The sequence below is a fragment of the Mobula birostris genome, chromosome 2 (assembly GCF_030028105.1).
Source record: "Mobula birostris isolate sMobBir1 chromosome 2, sMobBir1.hap1, whole genome shotgun sequence".
Classification (NCBI taxonomy): domain Eukaryota; kingdom Metazoa; phylum Chordata; class Chondrichthyes; order Myliobatiformes; family Myliobatidae; genus Mobula; species Mobula birostris.
In genome coordinates, this window is record NC_092371.1 from 228,341,368 (window position 1) to 228,365,540 (window position 24,173).

The 24,173-nt window shown below is 42.7% G+C and overlaps 1 protein-coding gene across 1 annotated transcript in view; it reads left to right on the forward strand.

The window, feature by feature from the left end:
* The window catches only part of trdn (triadin), a 559,007-nt gene that overhangs the window by 163,033 nt on the left and 371,801 nt on the right, over nt 1-24,173 (forward strand). The gene's annotated exons all lie outside the window — the stretch shown is intronic.

Below are 24,173 nucleotides of genomic sequence, written 5' to 3' on the forward strand. Positions count from 1 at the left end.
CTAGGCAGTTTGAGAGGCAGATGAAGTCATGCCTGCCATTGCTGGGGCAATGAAAAATGTAACAGCTGTTGGGCAGTGTAACAAACACACCACCCACACAAAAATGGATAACTGTGCAGATTGGTAACTTGGATGCATTTGACCTCTCCTGGGTATTTGATTGACCAGTAAACACTTGTCAACTCTAGGTTCTTCCACGTCCGTGGGTGGCTCTGTTCCACCATGTGGGTCATTAGAACATGGAATAGATCCTTGTGTAATGAATCATAAATTCATGGCATAAATAGAATGCAACTGGGAAAGCAGTTACCAAGACAGGAAATCAGTCCTGCAACAGAAAAAAAAAAGATACTGTAGATTGAAAAAAGACTGAAATAATTGCGCAAAATGTTGGAAGTATTCCTTCAATCAGGCAGCATCTGTGGAGGGAGAAACACAGTCAACATTTCTTGTTGATGACCTTTCATTAGGACTTGGAGATTAATTTTTAGTTCGCTTAAAGAGCGAATGGTTGAGAGAATGCTTTTGGTATACTGGAGATCTTGAGAGCGTTATAGAGAGTGAGAGAAATCCACAACACAGAAACAAGCTCTTACCAATGCCCAACATATCCTTACCAAAGGGAGATGATTATCTATGCTAATTTTATTTTCCTGCTTTTGTCGTGGTTTCTCGTTTCTTACAAACAAAGGAGACGCAGAAAATCCTTCAAGACGTTTTAAGCTTTAACTTGCAAATCAAAGCTGAGACAATCAGAAAGCTGGTAGCTGACTGCCCATCGAGGCTTGTACACAGCATTTTTTATAGCAATCTCCTATCTTAGCTACATTATCATATCCAGACGGCCTGTGATCACATATCATCAATACATCCGCTGTCGACCTTCCACTATTGTTTTACTCCCCAATTTAATTATGTCCTAGTTTACTTTTTAGACCAGGTGTCCCCTCATCCCTAACCACAGTTATTTCTTAATTGGTCTTGTTTTGACATACTGCCACATATTTCATTACCTTACTCGCCACCGTTATCTTCCTACTTGGTTTCATTCTAGTTCTCTTCCTGAATTAATAGTGATTAGGTCAAAAGTCATGGCTACATAGTGAATACCCTCTATTCAGCTAGCAGTGGTTACATAGTAAATATAGAAAATATAATGTGTGCATTTGAGTAAATACTGAAATACTGTTGAGTAAATACTGTAAATACTGTAATACATAGAAAATACAATGAATGCGTTTACATTTTCCAATACTTTTGGCCCATAACCTTCTATCCCTTTCCTATCCATGTACAGATTTCTTCACAATTCTTAGGTACATATACATATATAGCTAGGGTGCCTCAAACTTTGGCACAGTCAATATGGTGCAGACTGCAAATTTGTAAATCTGGTGGGAGCAAAGGATGTTGAGAATTGCAAGGGTGGAGCACCATGGGAGGGAGTGTGGGACAGGTGGCAGAGAAGGAGACCTGAGACACCAGGCAAAGTCATTTGATTCCAAACATTTGGTTTATTGATCATTACAGAATGTATCTCAGGTGCTTCCCACTCCCTCCCCTCTCCCTTCCCCTTTTCTCAGCAATGATACCCGTCTTCTTACACCCTTCCCACTCTCAATCCACTGTAGGGACCTATATCAGAATCAGGCTTAGCATCACTCATATATCATGAAATTTGTATTTTTGCAGCAGCAGTAGTACTGTGGAACACATAAAATTACTACAGAACTGTGCAAAAGTCTTAGGCGCCCTAGCTATATATATATGTACCCAAGACTTTTGCACAACACGGTAATTAAACGATAGTACCTGTCCAAATGAGATTTAAATGCTGTGATTTTTACCTGCCTCTACCACCTCTTCTGGCAGCTCATTCCACATATCCACCATTCTCTGTGTGAAAAGCTTGCCACACCTTAACCTATAATCTATCACCCTCTAGTTTTAGATTCCCCATCTGGCTCTCTACCCCATGTACGCCTGTCATAATTTGAGCAACCTCTGTAAGAGCACTTGTCTGCCTTCCTGAGGTCTAGTGAGAACAATCACAGCCTATCAATCTCCTCCTGTAATTAAGTCCTCCATTCTAAGCACATTGAGGTGAATCTCTTCTACACTCCTTAACACTGCTACATCCTTGCTATAGTGTGGTGATCAGAAGTACATACAGTATTCCAAGTATGGTCCAATTAATATCTGTGCAGCTGCAACAGGTATTTCCCAAACATTAAGTTAATATGTTATATTATATTATATTATGCTCAATACACCTGCCTATGAAGGCAAACAAGCTAAATGCCTTCACTACCCTGTCAACCTTTATCACCATTTTCAGGGTGCTATGAGAGTCATAGAAAAGTGCAGCACATATAGAAGGTCCTCTGATCTTTCTTCCCAATTTCCCCCATGCACCAGTGCTACACAAGTCCTTGCTGTTTACTCGTATACATCCATCAAATAGTTTGATGGTCCAAAGTACTCACACTTCTCTCAATTAAATTCTATCTGCATCACTCTGCCCAACTTTCTACCTGATCTGTGCCTTTCAGTATCGTTAGGTAACCACCGTTGCTATCTACAGCACCACCAATCTTCATGTCACCGACAAACTTACTGATCAGATCCCAAATATTGTCATGCAGGTTATGACAAACAACAAAGGTCTCAGCACCATTGGTTACAGACTTCCAATCAAACAGAGAGCTCTCCGCCACTACTCTCTATCTCCTGTCACTAAGTCGTTTTTGGGTCCAGTTTTCCAAACTACATTGGGTTCTCTTCACCCTAACTTTCTAGATCATCAGACTGTGTAGAATCCTGAAAAAGGCCTTGCAAAAGTTCACATCTACTGCCTTTCCTTCATAAATTTGCTTAGTAACCTTCTCAAAGAACTTAGATTTTAAAGACGGATTTTAAGTCCATTAGACCATAAGACATAGGAGTAGAATTAGGCCATTTGGCCCATTGAGTCATCTGCTCCTCCATTCCATCATGGTTGATCCTTTTTCCCCTCCTCAGCCCCACTCCCCGGCCTTCTCCCTGTAACCTTTGATGCCGTGGCCAATCAAGAACCTATCACTCTCAGCCTTGAACATACTCAATGACCTGTCCTCCATAGTTGCCTGTGGCAAAAAATGCCACAATTTCACCACCCTCTGGCTAAAGAAATTTCTCCACGTCTCTGTTTTAAATGGACACCTCTCTATCCTCAGGCTGTGCCCTTGTACTAGATTTTCCCACCATGGGAAACACCCTTTCCACATCTACTCTGTCTAGGCCTTTCATCATTCAAAAGGTTTCAATGAGATTCTCCCTCATCCTTCTAAATTGAAATGAGTACAGGCCTAGAGCCATCAAACGTTCCTCATATGATAACCCTTTCATTCCCAGAATTATCCTTGTTAACTTCCTTTGAACCCTGTCCAATGCCAGCACATCTTTTCTTAGATGAGGAGCCCAAAACTGTTCAGAATACTCAAGGTGAGGCCTCACCAGTGCATAATAAAGCATCACATCCTTGCTCTAATATGCAAGACCTCTTGAAATGATTGCTAACATTGCATCTGCCTTCTGCAGCATTGACTCTACCTGCAAGTTAACCTTTAGGGTGTTCTGCACAAGGACACCAAAGTCCCTTTGCATCTCAGATTTTTGGATTTTCTCCCCAGTTAGAAAATTGTCTGCACATATATTTATTTTACCAAAGTGCATGACCATGCATTTTCCAACATTGTATTTCATTTGACACTTTCTTGCCTATTCTTTTAATCTGTCTAAGTCCTTCTGCAGCCTTCCTCTTTCCTCAACACTACCTGCCACTCCACCAATCGTCATATCATCTGCAAACATGGCAACAAAGCCATCTGTTCCACCATGTAAATCATTAATGTACAGCATAAATGAAGCGGTCCCAATACTGACCCCTGAGGAACACCACTAGTTGCTGGCAGCCAACCAGAAAAAGATCTTTTTGTTTCCACTCACTGCCTCCTACCAATCAACCAATGCTCTAACCTTGCTATTGACTTCCCTGCAATACCACAGGCTCTTAACTTTAGCAGCTTCATGTGTGGCACTTTGTCAAAGGCCTTCTGAAAATCCAAATATACAACATCCCCTGCATCCCCCTAATCTATCCTATTTGTAATTTCCTCAAAGAATTCCAACAGGTTCATCAGGCAAGATTTTCCCTTAAGGAAACCGTTCTGAATTTGTCCTATCTTGTCCTGTGTCACCAAGTACTCCATAAACTCATCCTTAACAATTGACTCCATCATCTTCCCAACCACTGAGGTCAGGATAACTGGTCTATAATTTCCTTTCTGCTGCCTTCCTCTTTTCTTAAAGAGTAAATATCATTTGCTAATGCTGCCACAATCTCTACCATACTGTACCTCTTTCAGAACCCTAGGGTGCAGTTCATCTGGCCTGGGTGACTTATGCATCTTTAGGTCTTTCAGCTTTTTGAGCACCTTCTCCCTTGTAATAGTAACTGCACTCACTTCTCTTCCCTCACACCCTTCATCACCAGGCACACTGCTAGTGTATTCCATAGTGAAGAATGATGCAAAATACTCATTTAGTTAATCTGCCATCTCCCTGTCCCACATCAATATTTCTCCTGCCTCATTTTCTAGAAGTCCTATATCCACTCTCATATCGTTTTTTAATTTTTATATACTTGAAAATGCTTTTACTATCCACTTTGTTATTGTTTGTCAGCTTGCTTTCATAGTTCACCTTTTCCCTCCTAATAATTATTTTTAGTTGCTTTCTGCAGGTTTTTAAAAGCTTCCCAATCCTCCATCTTCCTGCTCATTTTTGCTTTGCTTTGACTTCCCTTATCAGCTGCAGCTGTACTATTTTGCCATTTGAGTATTTTATTGTTTTTGGAATACAGCTATCTTGAACCTTCCTCATTTTCCCCAGCAACTCAAGCCATTGCAGCTCTGCTATCATCCCTGCCAGCGTCTCCTTTCAATTTACTTTGGCCAACTCCTCTCTCATACCACTGTAATTTCCTTTGCTCCATTGAAATACTGCTACATCAGACTTTACTTTCTGCTTATTAAATTTCAAGTTGAACTCAATCATATTGTGTTCACTACCTCCTAAGGACTCCATTGCTTTAAGCTCCCTAACCATTTCCTGTTCATTACATTATACTCAATGACAAGCTGCTTTAAAAAGCCATCTCGTAGGCATTCAGCAAATTCACTCTCTTGAGATTCATTACTGACCTAATTTTCCCAATCTACCTGCATGTTGAAATCTCCCATGACTATCATAACATTCCCTTTCTGACACACATTTTCATTTACCAGTTGTATTCTGTAGTCCACATTCCAGCTACTGTTTGGAGGCCTGTATAAAACTGCCATGAGAGTCCTTTTACCCTTAACGTTTCTTAACTCATCCCACAGGGATTCAACATCTTCTGATCCTATGTCACATTTTTCTAATGATTTGATGCCACTTTTCACTAGCAGAGCCATGCCACCCCCTCTGCCTACCTTCCTATCCCTCTGATACAATGTATAACCTTGGACATTCTACTCCTAGCTACAACCATCCTTCAGCCATTTTCTTTGCTGTCTCCCCCGATCAGTCCTTGCCTATACAAGTGATTGCAAATCCTATCCCAATATTTTTTGTGAAGAAAATTCCTGTGACTGAGGCTTATCAGCCCATAATTTCCTGGCTTATGCTTATCATTCTTGAATATGGAAGCAACATCAGCTACTTTGCAGTTTTATGATATTAATATGATGACATTATTATGATGTAGCTAAAATGACACGGATGTCGGAGCCCAGCAGCTATCTCCTGTGTATAGATTTCATCAGACCCTGAGCATTTGTTTGCTTTAGTATGTGTTCATATCTTGAACAAACTCTCATTATTAACACACGCATCTTCCAAACTATCAGTGTACACCTTCATCGTCCCATTCCTGGTCTCCGGTGAATACTCATGTGATCTCTTCTTTTCCTGACAAACTTCTGGGTAATTTTCTTTAATTATGTTGGCCAGGGCCATTTCATGCCCCTTTTTCCACGTCCTTAATGCTTCCTTTGCATCTCTCCTATAAACCTGAAAGGATTCACTTAATAATAATTTCCTATACCTGATGTATGCTTCCTTCTTTTTTTCATGATATAATCCCCAATTTCCTTTATTAACCAAAGTTCTCTAATCCTGCCATCTCAGCTTTCTAACCCATAATGGGACATGCTATGTCAGGAAATGGGATTAGAATATCACAAATTTTCTTTTTCTTCTCTCTCTGACCCTGTTCCTTTGCAATTTGAAAAACATTTGATTTCTAATTTCACCAGTTCTGATGAAAAATCCTTGACTCATTCTGTTAACTTCATTTCTCTCCCCATGGATGCTGCCTTGCATGCTGTGTATTTCCAGAATTCTATGCTTCTAGTTCATTCCTAAAACTGCAGTTATACAATTTATTGAAAGTAGCATTATTTCCATCAGTCATGTCAATGATGCACTGGCTAGCCTTGTGCATCTTTTAGAGTTAATTCTTGTAAATAGGTGCAAGTTTATTCAGTTGTAGTTAAATAATTTTAGATAAAATAAGCACAATACACAAGTAAATTAGAAATCCTCTGTGTTACTGAACTCCATTGTTCTGGCCAAACAAATTCATTTGTCTCTCGCTGAGGCTTGCAAACCTAGATGTCTCAATAAATTAGGTTGGGGATATGAAAAATGTGGATATAATTCCAAACTTTATCGCAATCACAGGACAGCAATTTTCAATTGGTAGTCAGCTATGTCGGACTGGATATTTTGGAAAGGAGGCAGGGCAGCCGTCAATGGAATATGAAGAGGAGTCTCTATCCAAAGGCCAATGTGATGCAGTTGTCAGTAGGACCTGTAAATTGGACTCCAGCAGGTCTACTTGTTCTGGAAGAAAGGCAGTGAAATTCACTTGTCATCATTTTGAAGAGTAATTGAATTCAGAGTGTAGGAGAAGTGCTCTATTTATATGTTCCAAGTGCCGAGTGACCCGACTTGCAATCTTCAAAGCAGCCTTTGATGCACATGAAATAGATGGTTGTTGAAGAACTCCCTGTTATATACACACGGGGCTATATACCTCCTGTACCTATTAAAACAGCCGCTGAGTGTATGTTCATGGTTTTCTAGTGCTGTAGTCTATCCACTTCAATGTTTAATTTGTTATGTATTTGGAGATGCTCTTCAGTGTGGTTATTTGAGTTACTGTCTCCTTCCTGTCAGCTTCAACCAGTCTGGCCATTTTCCTCTGACCCCTCTCACTAACAAGGCATTTTTACACACAGAACTGCTGCTCACTATATATTTCTTAGTTTTTCACACTATTCTCTGTAAACTCCAAAAGCTGTTGTGTGTGAAAATCCCAGGAGATCAACAGATTATGAGATACTCAAACCACCCCGGATGACACCAACAATCATTCCATCGTCCAAGTCTCATAAATCTCACTTCTTCCTCACTCTGATGTTTGAATAACAATGGAACCTTTTGACCATGTCTGTGTGCTTTAATGCATTGAGTTGCTATCAGATGATTGACTGATTAGGTATTTGAATTAACGGTGAGGTGCATAGGATTTTCTAATAAAATGATCACTGAGTGTATCTGAGAAGCCCTCATAGTCGTCGGGATTAAAGAAAGGAAGATAAAACACAACAGAAGACTGTTCAGCCTTTGACCTTATTCTACTGTTCAATTATGTCACAGTTAAGGAGCATCTGAGCTCTTTAAACCTACCTTGCTAAACTAGTAAGTTAAATTGGTAATTAGGCTTACCGAGGTACAGCAAACAACTTTATTTTACATTCTATCCAACCTCACAAAAGGTTAGTTTGCAGGTGAAGCAGGCTATCAAAAAGACAAATGGAATGTTGGCCTTCATTGCTAGAGGGATTGAATTTAAGAGCAGGGAGGTTATGCTGCAACTGAACAGGGTGCTGGTGAGGCCGCACCTGGAGTACTGTGTGCAGTCCTGGGCTCCTCACTTGAGGAAGGATATACTGGCTTTGGAGGTGATGCAGAGGAGGTTTATCAGGCTGATTCCAGAGATGAGGGCGTTAGTCTCTGAGGAGAGATTGAGTTGCCTGGGACGGTACTTGCTGGAATTCAGAAGAATGAGATGAGATCTTATAGAAACATATAAAATTATGAAAGGGATAGATAAGATAGAGGCAGGAAAGTTGTTTCCACTGGTAGGTGAGACTATAATTAGGGGACATAGCCTCAAGATTCAGGGGAGGAGATTTAGAATGGAGATGAGGAGGAAATGCTTTTCCCAGAGTGTGGTGAATCTGTGGAATTCTCTGCCCAATGAAGCAGTGGAGGCTATCTCAGGAAATATATTTAAGACAAGGTTGGATAGATTTTTGCATAGTAGGGGAAGTAAGGGGTTATAGGAAAAAGGCAGGTAGGTGGAGATGAGTCATGGCCATATTGGCGATGATCTTATTGAATGGCGGAGCATGTTCAATGGGCCAGATGGCCTATTAATAGGATGGTCTCCTATTTCTTATGTTCTTATGCCCTCACGTTTAGACAAACTTCTTTTCTGCTTTCCTGTACACTTTTTGTACATCCCATGAAATCCTTGATTCCATAATCATTTCTTCTGTCAAATATAAGTTTATCTTCATTAGTGCTTGTTCAATTGCCATGTCGACAACCACTGATTAGAGCAGAATGTTCCAGATTTCCATGAACCTTTGTGTGAAAGTCCTTTCATCCTGGCCTCATTCCCTGCTCAACATAAACCCCCTATATCAATCCTATATGATATTTTGATCACCTGAAATATACTGTGACATTTAAGACAGGTGATTTGGAACTATAGAGGTCCAGGTACGACCTATGGAAGGCTATTTTAAGGGTGAAAAGCAATACCAATTGAAGTTAGAGACAGAATTGGATGCACATCAGCTCTGGCAGGGTTTTCAGGCCATTACCTCCTGCAAAGCAAAGCTAACGTTATAAACGGCTGTGATACTTCAAAAGTTTTTACGCATGCTTTGAAAGGGAGATTGAAACTACACCTGCGTGAATCATTGTAGCATCTGTCAACCCTGTGATCTCTGTCTTGGAGGCTGACGTCAGAACATCTTTCAAGAAGGTGAGCCCTGGGATGATGTCAGGCCCTGATGGTACATCTGGTAAGGGACTGAAAACTGGTGCCAACCAACTGGCAGGAGTGTTCAAGGATGTCTTCAATCTCTCACTATTGCCCAGAGGTTTTCTCCTGCTTCAGAAGGGAGACAATCATACCAGTGCCCAATAACAACAGGGTGAGCTGCTTCAATGACTAACATCCAGGGGCACTCACGTCTTCAGTAATGAAGTACTTTGGAATGTTGGTCATGGGTAGAATTAACTCCTGCCTAAACAAGGATCTGTACCCGCTGAAATTTGCCTGTTGCCACAATAGGTCTACAGCGAGTCATTTTATGTGCTTAACAAAAGCCACAGCCCTTCCAAAAGCAGTCACCTTATGTCAGACACTGCCTCTTGAAATGAACACACTGACGGTGTTTGTGAATTATGTAGAACAGATTCCATTATTAACAATATGCATCATCTGTCACCCGTTACACAGGCCCCTCAAGAGTTCACCAAAACCTGCATTTTGAGTCGGTCACGAGCTTGAACAAGCTGCCTGGCTGGAGTCCTGTGTGCCATGTTTGCAGTAACAGCAGGTTCCTTGGTCTAGTCCAGGGGGCTACTAACACACACATGGTCATGTCATGATGCAGGGAGATTCTTGTTTAGTCAGGGGATGAAGGATATGGGGAGAAGGCAGGATATTGGGGCTGAGAGGAAAATTGGATTAGCCATGATGAAATGGTGGAGCAGACTTGATGGACCAAATGGCATAATTCTGCTCCTATATTTTATAGCCTTATGGTAGTGCACCCATCCAAATCTTGGTGGCCTGGTTTAAGGTGATCTACAGAAATACATTCAGGTTTACCCCTCCTATTAGGCCGTACTCCTCCTCCCGGCTTACAAACAGAAACTGAAGCGGGAGGTCATGGTGTCAAAAGTAGTGTCGCGTTGGACGGAGGAAATGGATGAGGTTCTCCATGACTGCTTTGAATCGGTGGACTGGTTAGTATTCAAGGACTCAGCAGCTAACCTCGATGAGTATGCCTCAGCTGTCACGGACTTTATTTGGAAATGCACGGAGGACTGTGTGTCTCGCAAGAAGATCCAGGTATTCCCTAACTGGAAACCTTGGATGAATTATGAGTTCAAGTCCCTTTTAAAGGCTAGAGCTGCGGCTTTTAGGTCCGGGGATACCAGTCGCTACACGGAAACCAGGCGTGAACTCCGGAAAGCCATTAAGGGCGCCAAGAGGCAATATCGAGCCAAGTGGGAAGCCCAGGCTAACCAAAGGGATGCCAGTAGATTATGGCAGGGTCTGAATGAGATCACTGGGCACAAAGAAAAGGCTGGGAATATCAATAACTGTGGTGCTTCTCTTCTTGATGAACTTAACGTATGCTACGCAAGATCCGAACTGAAGAGGAGCGTCCCGCTCCCTCCGGATGAACCGGACCTGGTGGCATCGAGATCCATCGTCACCGAGGAGGACGTTAGAAGGGCCTTCCTGAAGATAAATCCAAGGAAGGCAATGGGCCCAGATGGCGTCCCAGGATGGGTTCTCCGGGCCTGTGCAAGCGAGCTAGCTGGAGTGTTTGCTGACATCTTCAACTGCTCCTTGCTTCAGTCTAAGATCCCCTCGTGCTTTAAGAAGGCAACGATAATTCCAGTGCCGAAGAAGAGCAAGGTGGCATGCCTGAATGACTATCGAGCTGTGGCTCTGACATCAATTGCTATGAAGTGCTTCGAGAGATTGCCTATGGCACATATCAACCACAGCCTACCGGTCAACCTCGACGCTTTGCAATTCGCCTACCAAAGCAACAGGGCAATGGCAGATGCCATCTCTCTGGCCCTACATTCCTCCTTAGAACACCTGGAGAATAAAGATGCATACCTAAGGCTCCTTTTCATTGACTACAGCTCTGCCTTTAATACCATCATTCCAAATAAACTGATTCCTAAGCTCCAGAACCTGGGCCTTAGCATTCAGATCTGCAGCTGGATCTTCAACTTTCTCACAGACAGGACCCAGGCTGTAAAAATAGGGGACAAGCTCTCCTCTACAATCACTCTGAGCACCGGTACCCACAAGGCTGTGTACTCAGCCCCCTGCTGTACTCACTGTACACCCATGATTATGTAGCCAAGTTTCCATCAAACTCAATATATAAGTTTGCTGATGACACAACAATTGTAGACTGTATTTCGGGTAATAATGTGGTTGAGTACAGAGGGGAAATTAAGAACCTGGTGGCATGGTGCGAAGACAATAATCTATCCCTCAACGTCAGCAAGATGAAGGAATTGGTTGTTGACTTCAGAACGAGTAGTGGACCGCACGACCCAATTTACATCAGTGGTGTGCAAGTGGAACAGGTCAAAAGCTTTAAGTTCCTCGGGGTCAATATCACAAATGACCTGACTTGGTCCAACCAAGAAGAGTTCACTGCCAAGAAGGCCCACCAGCGCCTTTGCTTCCTGAGGAAACTAAAGAAATTTGGCCAGTCCACTAAAACCCTCATTAATTTTTATAGATGCACTGTAGAAAGCATTCTTCCAGGGTGCATCACAACCTGGTATGGAAGTTGTCCTGTCCAAGACCGGAAGAAGCTGCAGAAGATCGTGAACACGGTGCAGCACATCATACAAACCAATCTTCTGTCCGTGGACTCACTTTACACTGCACGCTGTTGGAGCAGTGCTGCCAGGATAATCAAGGACATGACCCACCCAGCCAACACACTTTTCATCCGCCTTCCCTCAGGGAGAAGGCTCAGGAGCTTGAAGACTCGTACGGCCTGATTTGGGAACAGCTTCTTTCCAACTGAGATAAGACTGCTGAACGGATCCTGACCCGGATCTGGGCCGTACCCTCCAAATATCCGGACCTGTCTCTCGGTTTATTTTACACTACCTCACTTCCCATTTTTCTATTTTCTATTTATGATTTATAATTTAAATTTTTAATATTTACTAATTTTAACCATTTTTAATATTTTTAATATTTAATACTTGTAATCCAGGGAGTGGGGAAGCGCAGAATCAAATATCGCTGTGATGAGTGTACGTTCTAGTACCAATTGTTTGGCGACAATAAAGTATAAAGTATAGGTATCTATAAAAGAGTCTTTTTGCCTGTTCCAAAATGCAGAACTAACCATCATAAGGGGCTTTAAGGGGATGTTGCTATGCGTCAGTGCGGACAACAATGAACAAAGCAGAACACAGGTCAACTGGAACCCAAGAGAGCTGTACGCCATGATGTGAGGCACCAATATGTACAAAAGAGTAGTTCACTGAGGAGGGCAGAGTGTTGCCGAGACACTGATCTGGTGATTGTAGGGTCAGGAATAAAATCACCTGGTGCCTGTAGCGACTGCCCCTACACCAACTCAACTTCAGAGGACTGCAGGTCTTCTTTAGGAGACATTTTGAGCCCCAGCTGTACCCACGGGAGATGATCATGCCAACGCTTGTTTATCAGGGAGGCCTCAGAGCAGCCTTTAAGGGATGGGTGAAACAGCTCGCACAGGCCTTTGGACTGCAGGTGAAATACCGTGGTGTGATGCAATTTAACACTGAGGTTCTGGGCCATTGTGGTCCAGAGACTTGACATGAACTGGGGAAGGTGGTCAAAAGAAATATCAGATGGGGTGCCAAACTGAGTGACTTAGGTGTTGATGAAGGCCCAGGTCACATCTGCAGTCATTGTCGATGCTAGACGGACAACCTCTAGCCAACTGATGCCGTTGCCCACCATGGTAAGGAGATGTGTGAAACCATGGGAGGGAGGGAGAAGACCAACCAGATTCGCATTGATGTGGTCAAAAAGCTGCTCAAGGAGCTCAGAGGCTGCTGATGGTGCCTGAACCTTACTGTCAATTTCCACCCTCTGACACCTAACATTCCAGCCCCACACAGCTTTGTAAGGCCGTGCCACACAAACTTTAGAGCAGCCAGATTCTATGAAGCCATCCTGACTGGACGCGAGACGCCGTGAATGGAGTTAAAAACAGCACACTCCAGTTTGCAGGCACTACGAGGTGAGGGCGACCAGTTGAGACGTCGCGCAGGAGAGAAACTGCCGCATTCCTGAACTTGACGTCAGCGAACTGCGGCTCCGTGACTGCTGACCTGTAAGCCTGGACATCTCGGTCAGTAGCTTGTTCAGCTGCCATGCCAGTATAGTCAACCCCAATGTGTATGGCATCAACAGCAGGCTGAGAGTCACAGTATTGTTTTTCCCTTCCGTGTGCTGTATGTCAGTATTGAATTCTGAAATGTCAGCCAGGTGGCATTGCTGAAGTGCAAACCAAAGCTTTTCCCATCGTGTGCAGGAAGGGTTTGTGATCAACAAATGCCATGAAATACTGACCCTCCAGTCGAAAATGAAAATGGCAGACAACCAGGTAGAGTCTGAGAAGCTCACAGTCCAATGTGCTCTACTCCCTCTCGTGGGGTTGGTGGGGGAGGGGGTTTGCAGGGGTGTTGGATGAAGAAAGCGAGCAGCTGTCTCATGCTTCCACCCAGATGTTCGTGCACAGCACCCACAGCATAGATTGAGGCATCAGTAGTAATGGCTGTAGGTCCATTGGGGAGCAGGTGAACGAGTAGGGTAGTGTTCAAAAGAGCTCATTTGGTATCATCAACTGCTCTGGTGTTGTCTTTTGACCACTCAAGCATGTGATTAGGGGCATTAGCTTTAGGGCACTGTACAAGGGAAACATAAATTCAGCAGCTCGCAAAATGAAATGATCATAGAAGGTCATTATACCTAAAAACTGCTGCAGTACTTTGGTAATACGGGGCAGTGGAAAGTCCACAAAAGTCCATGCCTCACCTTCTACAGAGATGAATAGTAGACAACCCAAACTGACTTTTAGTGGGGTAAATAATTAGCCTGTAGTGGCTTAAGCACTTGAAAAGTGCTGAAGTATTTAGTTTTGGATGAAATAGTGACAAGTATATCATCCAGGTAAACAAAAAGAAAACCTAAGTCTATTAGCACAAAGTCCATTAGTCACTGGAAATCAGTGGAATATTTTCCAGGCCAACAAGCATGTGCAGAAACTCAAATCGTCGTCATAGATATCCCTTGAGGTTGAGGATGATGGTCTTTGTTCTGTACAGAGCGAAGACACCTGTGCGTGTATTTGTTTAACGTATAGTTGATGTTGCACTCCAAGAAGCACACGATACTTCACAAATCAACCAACTGATTCCATTGGCATGGAAACCACGACGATTGGAGCTGATGGATTTGTTGCAGCCTTCATCCACCTTCACAACTGTTGAGTTTGAAGTAACTTCGTCTGCCTGTTCCACCACTGAGGTCTTGGTTGGATTGTTCTTTGTCAGGGACCTCACCCTCGACCTTACCACCATGGGTGACCCTACCAGGAGCATAGCTCCAGATGGCATTGCTCTCAGGATCACAGGACCACACAAGTCTCTCCATTGCAACAAGGTGACGATTCATGGAGAAGATTCAAATAGGCCAAATACGGTAATAATAGCAATTTTGGGAACATCCACAGGCACCTGATGGTAGCTCCCAATTAAATCCACTTTAGAAAAAATTATATTTCTGGTCAAACATGGCAAAAAATCTTCCATATTGGGACTGGGTAAAGGTCAAAGGTGGTGGCCTCATTAAGGCGATGGTGAATGCCACATGGATGCAACCATCAGTGGGCTTAAGGACCCTGTGGAGAAGCAGAAGGAGGTGTATAGCAGATATAGGCAGGAAGGAATAAATGAGGTACTTGAGGAGTATGAGAAATGCAAGACAACACATTAGAAGGAAATCAGGAGGGCTAAAAGAAGAAATGACGTTGCTCTAACAGACAAGGTAAAGGAGAATCCCGAAGACGTCTACTGTTATATTAAGAACAAATGGATAGAAAATGAGAATATTGGTCCTCTTGAAGACCAGACTGATCATCTATGCATGGAGTGAAAAGAGATGGTGGAGATCTTAAATGGATCTATATTTACTAGGGAGATACACACAGAGTCTATAGAAGTGAGGAAAAGCATCATTGAGGTCATGGACTATATACAGATTATAGAGGAGGCAAATTAGGGTGAAAAAATCCCCATGGCCTGACAAAGTGTTCCCTTGGGCCCTGTGGGAGGCTAGGGCAGAAATTGCAGGGATTTAGCAAAGATATTTAAAAGATCTTTAGCCACAGGTGAGGTGCCAGAGATGAGGGCGGTTTTGAAGCATTATATGCAGTTTTGGTCACCTACAGGAAAGATGTAAATAAGGTTGAAAGAGTACAGAGAAAATTTACAAGGATGTTGCTAGGTCCGAAGGACTTCAGATATATGGAAAGGTTGAATCGATTAGGACTACATTCCCGGGAGCATAGGAAAATGAGGGTAGATTTGATAGAGGTATATAAAATTAGGAGGATAACCATAAGTAGGCTTTTTCCACTGAACTAGTGGTCATGGGTTAAGGGTGAAAGGTGAAATATTTCAGGGGAACATGAGGGGAAACATTCTTCATTTGATGATGGTGAGAGTGTGGAACAAGCTGCCAGCAGAGCGGTGGATACGAGTTCAATTTCAACATTTAAGAGAACTTTGGATAGGTATATGGATAATAGGTCTATTGTGGACTATAGTTTGGGTGCAGATCAAATGGACAAGGGAGAGTATAGTTTAATACTGAATAGCTGGGCTGAAGGGCCTGTTTTTGTGCTGTAATGTTTGAGGACTCTGACTAAGACTCTAGACAGCCAAAGGACAAATTGCTCTCTTTATATTCAAGCTCTCTTGGGGTATATTTTGAAATATTGTTAGCTTTAAAAAATATTTTTTTATCTATTTCTTGTTTGAATGGTTTGAGGTATCTTGTCTCCCGATTATGCAAGTATTCTTATGTTCTCATGAGGTCATAAAATGATTAGTCATGTGCATCCAGGTGATTGAGCAATTGTATTTCTGACCAAATTATGATTTTCTTAAGTCATCCTGTTTTTCAAAAAAAAACTGACCCTTCGCATTAAATGTCAAGCCCTATAACCCAATAGCTAAATTTATATCAAACAACAGGAATTCTGCAGATGCTGGAAATTCAAGCAACACATATAAAAGTTGCTGGTGAACACAGCAGGCCAGGCAGCATCTCTAGGAGGAGGTGCAGTCGACGTTTCAGGCCAAGACCCTTCGTCAGGACGTCGACTGCACCTCTTCCTAGAGATGCTGCCTGGCCTGCTGCGTTCTCCAGCAACTTTTATGTGTGTTGCTAAATTTATATGCTATGTTACCATATACACCCTTGGAGATTCATTTTCTTGAAGCCATTGACAAGAAAAAAGAAGTACAATAGAATTTTACAAAGAAACTGCACATAATCAAACAAGACTGAGAAATATTCAAGATGAAAAGAAGACAAACTATGTAAATACAATAATAATGAGATCATTGGTTGTAAAGAGTCCTTGACAGTGAGTCTGCAGATCACAGAATCAGTTCAGAGATGCAGTGAATGAAGTTACCTGTACCAGTTTAGGAGCCTGATGGTTATAGCGTTATAACTGTTCCTGAACCTGGTGTTATGGGACGTAAGGCTCTTGTACCTCCTTCTTGATGGTAGAAACGAGAAGAGAACATGGCCTGGATGGTGGGGGTCATTGATAATGGATGCTGCTTTCTTGTATCACAATATACTCAATGATGGGGAGGGCTTTACCTGTGATGAACTGGGATGTATCCACTATTTTTTTGTAGTCTTTTCCATTCCTCGGCATTGCTGTTACCATATCAGGCCATCATGAAACCGCCTAAGGTACTCTCAACTGTGCATCTATAGAAGCTTCTCAAAGTTTTTGGTGACATGCCAAACTTACACAAACTTCTAAGAAAGTCAAGGCCTTGTCAAAGCAAGGCAAAATGTAAAAAAGATTATAAGCCAATATGTAGAACCAAAAATACTTTACGATTTGATTAACGGATTAAGGTGCTACCTAGGCTACAGCAGAGTTCACTTTATATTTACGAAAATATTTTATAATGTGAGGGGTCCCATAACCCAGCTAAATGGGGCTGTTGTAAAGTTAAAATTGCAGTGCTAGCATTGGAGAGAGTCCAGAGCAGGTTCAAAGGTTCTGGGAATGAAGGTGTTAGTATACAAAGAGCATTTGATGACTCTGGGCCTATATTCACTGGAGTTCAGATGAACAAGGGGGAATCTCATTGAAACATATCAGATATTGAAAGGCCTAGGTAGAATGGACGTGGAGAGGATGTTTTCTATAGCGAAGGAGTCTAGGAGAAGATGTTACTGCCTCAGACTAAAGGGATGTCTATTTAAAACAGAGATGAGGAAAAATTTCTTTAGGCAGAGGATAGTGAATCTGTGGAATTCATTGCCACAGATTGCTGTGAGGCCAAGTCATTGGATATTTTTAAAGCAGAGGCTGATAAAGTTCTTGATTAGTCAAGTTGTCAAACGTTACAGGGAGAAGTCATGAGAATAGGGTTGAGAGGGGTAACAAATGAGCCATGATGGAATGGTGGAGCAGACACGATGGGCCGAATGGCCTAATTCTTCTATGTCTTATGACATATTTCCATCAGGTAGAACATGAGCTTTGAAGTAGAAACATATAAATTTTGTTTCATGATGGACCCATAATGAATAAAAAATATCAGAATGGCATTTAACGGCAAATAACGCCAATATTTTGCGCAAGATTCACATGCAGCTAATCGGGTGTCTGATCGTTTTCTTTTTTCAATATCTTAGTGAAGATAAAGATAACTATGAGTGTTATTCATAAAGCTTCAAGCACTTCATTGTCACAACATTGTCAATGTTCCTCAAGAAGTCAAAGCTTCTGCGTAAGTTATTCCTTTGAGCAACCCACATACATTTGTTGAGGTAGATGGATATGTTTGGAAGGGTAGTCCCAGAGGGAAGCTGCTTGTGATGTAAACTGATTTCCCTTTCATCTATACATTTCTTCCTGTCTGATTCATCTTCCACATGAGCCGTAAGCATTGATAGATGTTTGACAGAGACACCTACTGTCTAAGGATGTTTCATGACAGTAATAAAACCTGGTTCCAAAGCTGCCTAGAAATGCCTTCAATGACAGAGGAAAGTCAAAGAAAAACACTAAAGTGTCCAAAAAAGAAACTTAATCCACAGGGCAAACAGCATGATTAAAATCACTTCATGTTGTGAATTGCTTCTTTGGCATTTTTAAAATCTAACAATGGTTGGTACTTAATGTCCTTTTTATTTATTAAAGGATGCATGTTTTGTTCTTGAGATGGTAGTTTTAAGGTGCCATCTTGAACTGCCGTGGTCCTTTAGCTGTGTTAAATCCATGATGATGTTCAGGAAGGTTCCAGGATTTACCCAGTGACAGTGAGGGACAGCAATATATATGTTTCCAAGTCAGGATGGTGTGTAGCTTAGTGGTGGTGTACCTTTGCTTTTGTTTCCCTTTGGTAGAGGTCATGGGTATGGAAAGTGCTGTTGGAAGAGACTTGGTGGGTTGCTACAATGTGCAGGGGACAGATAGCTATGAGATAGTTGGATAGATATAGACAGATACGTTATTGATCCCAAAAGAAATTGCAGTGTCACAGTAGCGTTACAAGTGCACAGATATAAATATTAGAAGAGAAGTAGAAAGAATAAAAAATAAGTTACCACAAACAATCTAACAGGACAGGGCCATCACTTCCTCGGCTATAGTTTGACACATTATAGAGCCTAATGGCTGAGGGTAAGAATGACCTCATATAGTGCTCTTTGGAGCAGCACAACCTATTACTAAAAGTGCTCCTCTGTTCAACCAAGGTGGCACGCAGAGGATGAGAAGCATTGTCTAGAATTGCTAGCATTTTCCGTAGGGTCCCTTATTCTACCACAGCCTCCAGTGTGTCCAGTTTGACCCCTATATAACAGGGCCAGCCTGTGGATTTACTGTTCATTGGTGTTGGAATGAGTGAGTGGCTGTGGATGGGGTGCCTATGAACTGGGCTGCTATGTCCTGCATGGTGTTGGGCTTCTTTAGTGTTATTCCGAAGGCCCAGTCGGTAGTAGAAGCAGAACACAGCAATGAGGTTTCTCGCAGGTTGGCGAAACTTGCTTCAATGGAGAGCTTATTGGGCGTTCGAACAGTCCAGAGGCCCAATCAGTAAATAAAAGTACAAGAGGGACGAGCGGGGTGGCCATTTTTGGGATAAGGCTAGTGGTGAGAGTAGGAGTGTTAGGCGTGGGCTCAAAGAAGCATTGCCTCTGGGTAAACTCTTGCTAAGTTTCCAGGTTGTGGATTACGGGAGGAATGGAGACAGGCTCATCCCGACCAACATCAATGGGTCTGCAGTTGAGAGGGTGAGTAGTTTCAAGTTCATCGGTGTACACATCTCACCTGGACTGTACACACTGGCTGTGTGGCAAAAAAGGCACAACAGTGTCTCTTCCACCTCAGGCAACTGAAGAAATTTGACATGAGCCTCCAAGTTCTCAAGACCACCTACAGGGGCACTATTGAGAGCATCCTGACTGGCTGGATCACCACCTGGTACGGGAACTGCACTAACCTTGATCGCTGGTCTCTGCAAAGAGTGATACGGTCAGCCCAGGGCATCTGTGGATGTGAACTTCCCTCCACTGACGACCTTTATAGCAGCAGGTGCAGAAAGAAGGCCTGAAAGATTATTATGGACACCAGTCACCCCAAACTCTTTCAGCTGCTTCTATCCGGCTAATGGTACCGCAGCATTAAAGTCAGGACCAACACACTACAGGACAGCTTCTTTCTACAAGCCATTAAACTTATAAATTCACACGTCTGTACATTGCAACGGAGTCATAACACAACGATTTTTACTCCCTCATGTTGTGGGATGGATGTAAGATTTAAATAAATTCAAAATCAGTTTTTTCTCTCTTACTATACCTAGTGTAGTAAGTGGCTGTTCTGTATTCTTCATACTGGATGTGGACTCCTGGGAGACCCAGAGTCTCCCAGGGAACTACATCTGTGTGAAGTGCATCCGGCTGCAGCTCCACAGGGGACTGTCTTGTCTCCCTTTCTCTTCACCATTTACACCTTGGACTTCAACTACTGCACAGAGTCTTGTCATCTTCAGAAGTTTTCTGATGACTCTGCCATAGTTGGATGCATCAGCAAGGGAGATGAGGCTGAGTACAGGGCTACGGTAGGAAACTTTGTCACATGGTGTGAGCAGAATTATCTGCAGCTTAATGTGAAAAAGACTAAAGAGCTGGTGGTAGACCTGAGGAGAGCTAAGGTACCGGTGACCCCTGTTTCCATTCAGGGGATCAGTGTGGACATGGTGGAGGATTACAAATACCTGGGGATACGAATTAACAATAAACTGGACTGGTCAAAGAACACTGAGGCTGTCTACAAGAAGGGTCAGAGTCTTCTCTATTTCCTAAGGAGACTGAGGTCCTTTAACATCTGCCGGACGATGCTGAGGATGTTCTACGAGTCTGTGGTGGCCAGTGCAATCATGTTTGCTGTTGTTGCTGGGGCAGCAGGCTGAGGGTAGCAGACACCAACAGAATCAACAAACTCATTCATAAGGCCAGTGATGTTGTGGGGATGGAACTGGACTCTCTCACGGTGGTGTCTGAAAAGAGGATGCTGTCTAAGTTGCATGCCATCTTGGTCAATGTCTCCCATCCTCTACATAATGTACTGGTTGGGCACAGGAGTACATTCAGCCAGAAACTCATTCCACCGAGATGCAACGCAAAGCGTCACAGGAAGTCATTCCTGCTTGTGGCCATCAAACTTTACAACTCCTCCCTTGAGGGGTCAGACACCCTGAGCCAATAGGCTGGTCCTGGACTTACTTCATAATTTACTGGCATAATTTACATATTACTATTTAACTATTTATGGTTTTATTACTATTTAATTATTTATGGTGAAACTGTAAAGAAAACCAATTTTCTCCGGGATCAATAAAGTATGACTATGACTAAGACCGTGTTAGGGATTTGGAGCAGCAGCTGGATGACATTCGATTTGTATGGGAGAGTGAGGAGACAATTGATCAGAGTTACAGGGAAGGAGTCACCCCTAAGTTGCAGGAGGCAGGTAGCTGGGTGACTGTCAGGAAAAATGGAAATGTGAATAGGCATTTGTGAACAGAGCACCCTGTGACCATTCCCCTCAAAAGTAAGTGTATAGTTTTGGATACGGCTGTTGCGGATGACCTCCCAGGGGAATGCCATGGAGACCAGGTTACTGCCACTGAGCAGAGGTCCGTGGTGCAGAAGGGAAAGAGGGAGAAGAGGGAAGTGGTAGTGATAGGGGACTCAATAGTCTGTGGATCAGACAGGAGATTCTATGAACATGAACAGTACACCCGGATGGAATGTTGCCTCCCAGGTGCCAGGGTCAGGGACATCTCAGATCTTGTCCACAGCACCTTTGAGAGGGAGGGAGAGCAGCCAGATGTCTTGGTACATATTGGTACCAATGACATTGGAAGGAAAAACAATGAGGTCCTGAAGAGAGAATTTAGAAAGCTAGTCAGGAAGCTGAGAAGCAGGATCTCCAGGATAGTAATTTCTGGATTGCTGCCTGTGCCACTTGCTAGTGAAATTAGAAACAGGATGACTTGGCAGATGCATGTGTGGCTGAGAAAATGGTGCAGGGGGCAGGGCTTCAGGTTCTTGGATTATTGGGATCTCTTCTGGGGGAGGTAGCTGTACAAAAGTGATGGGTTGCACCTGAATCCGAGGGGAACCAATATTCTCATGGGAAGGTTTGCTAGAGCTGTAGGAGAGGGTTTAAACTAACTTGGAAGGGGGTGCAAACCGGAAAGAAGGGACTCAGTATAGAACGAATGGTAAAAAAGTAAAGATAGCGTGCAGTGAGACTGTAAAGAAGGGCAACCAGTAGAGTGGATATCAGTGCATTAGGGATACAAAATCAAAAAGGGTAGCAAATACAACACTCAAAAGGGTTATAGCTCAATGCACAGAGCATAAAGAATAAGGTGAATGATTTTGTTGCACTATTACAGATTGTCAGGTATGATATTGTGACCATCACTGAATTATGGCTGAAGGATGGTTGTAGTTGGGAGCTGAATGTCAGATGTTACACATTGTATCAGAGAGATAGGAAGGTAGGTAATGGGGGTGGCATGGCTCTGCTGGTAAAGAATGGCATCAAATCAGTGGAAAGATGTGACATTGGATCGGAAGATATTGAATCCTTGTGGGTTGACTGAAGAAACTGCAAGGGTAAAAGGACCCTGCTGGTAGTTATATACAGGCCTCCCAACAGTGGATGGATGTGGACCCCAGATTTCAATGGAAAATAGAAAAGGCGTGTCAAAAGGGCAATGTTATGATAGTCATTGGAGATTTTAACACGCATGTCGATTGGGAAAATTTGGAATGTATTGGATCTCAAGAGAGTGAGTTTGTTGAATGCCTATGAGGTGGCTTTTTAGAACAGTTTATGATTGTACCGACTAGGGGATCAGCTATACTGGATTGGGTGTTATGTAATAACTGGAGGTGATCAGAGAACTTAAGGTAAAAGAACCCTGGGGAAGCAGTGATCACAATATGATTGAGTTGAACTTCAAATTTGATTGGGAGAGAGTTAAGTCTGATATATTTCAACAGAGTAAAAGAAATTACAGTGCTATGAGAGAGGAGTTGACCAAAGTAAATTGAGATGAGATGGTAGCAGGGATGATAGCAGAGCAGCAATGGTGTGAGTTTCTGGGAAAAATGAGGAAGGTTCAGGGCACATATATTCAAATGGCAAAATAGTGCAACCGTGGCTGACAAGGGAAGTCAAAGCTAATGTAAAAACTAAAGAGAGGACGTACAACAAAGCAAAAATTAGCTGGAAGATAGAGGATTGGGAAACTTTTAAAAACCTACAGATATCTAGAGGAATCATTAGAAGGGAAAAGATGAAATACGAAAGCAAGCTAGCAAACAATTTCAAAGTGGACAGTAAAAGCTTTTTCAAGTATGTAAAAAATTGAAGAGAGATGAGAGTGGATATAGGACTGCTAGAAAATGTTGCTGGAGAAATAATAACAGGGGACAAGGAGACGGCAGATACAATTAATGAGTATTTTGCATCAGTCTTCACTGTGGAATACATTAGCATTGTGCCAGGTGTTGTAGTGGGTGAAGGAAGAGAAGTGAGTGCAGTTACTAATACAAGGGAGAAGGTGCTCAAAAAGTGAAAGACCTAAAGGTGGATAAGTCACCTGGACCAGATGAACTGCACCCTAGGGTTCTGAAAGAGGTAGCGGTAGAGACTGTGGAGGCATTAGCAATGATCTTTCAAGAATTTTTGGACTCTGGCATAGCGCCAGAGGACTGGAAATTGCAAATGTCATTCCACTCTTTAACAAAGGAGGAACGCAGCAGGAAAGAAATTATAGAACAGTTATCCTGACTTCAGTGGTTGGGCAGATGTTGGATTCAATTGTTAAGAATGAGGTTATGGAGTACTTGGTGACACAGAAAAAATAGGACAAAGTCAGCATGGTTTCCTTAAGGAGAAATCCTGTGTGAGGAACCTGTTGGAATTCTTTGAGGAGATTACAAGTAGGATAGATAAAGGGGATGCAGTGGATGTTGTATACTTGGACTTTCAGAAGGCCCTTGACAAGACGCACACATGGTATTACAGGAAATTTACTAACATGGAGAGTATTGGCTGATATGTAGGAGGCAGAGAGTAGGAATAAAAGGATTCTTTTCTGGTTGCCTGCCAGTGAATAGTGCTGTTCCACAGGGATCGGTGTTGGGACTGCTTCTGTTTATGCTGTAGATCAATGATTAAGATAATGAAATAGACGGCTTTTTTGCCAGGTTTGCAGATGATGCGAAGATTGTTGGAGGAGCAGGTAGCGTTGAGGAAATAGATAGGCTGCAGAAGGATTTAGACAGATTAGGAGAACTGGCAAGAAAGTAGCAAATGAAATACGATGTTGGAAAATGCATGGCCGTGCACTTTGGTAGAAATAAATGTGCAGACTATTACTAT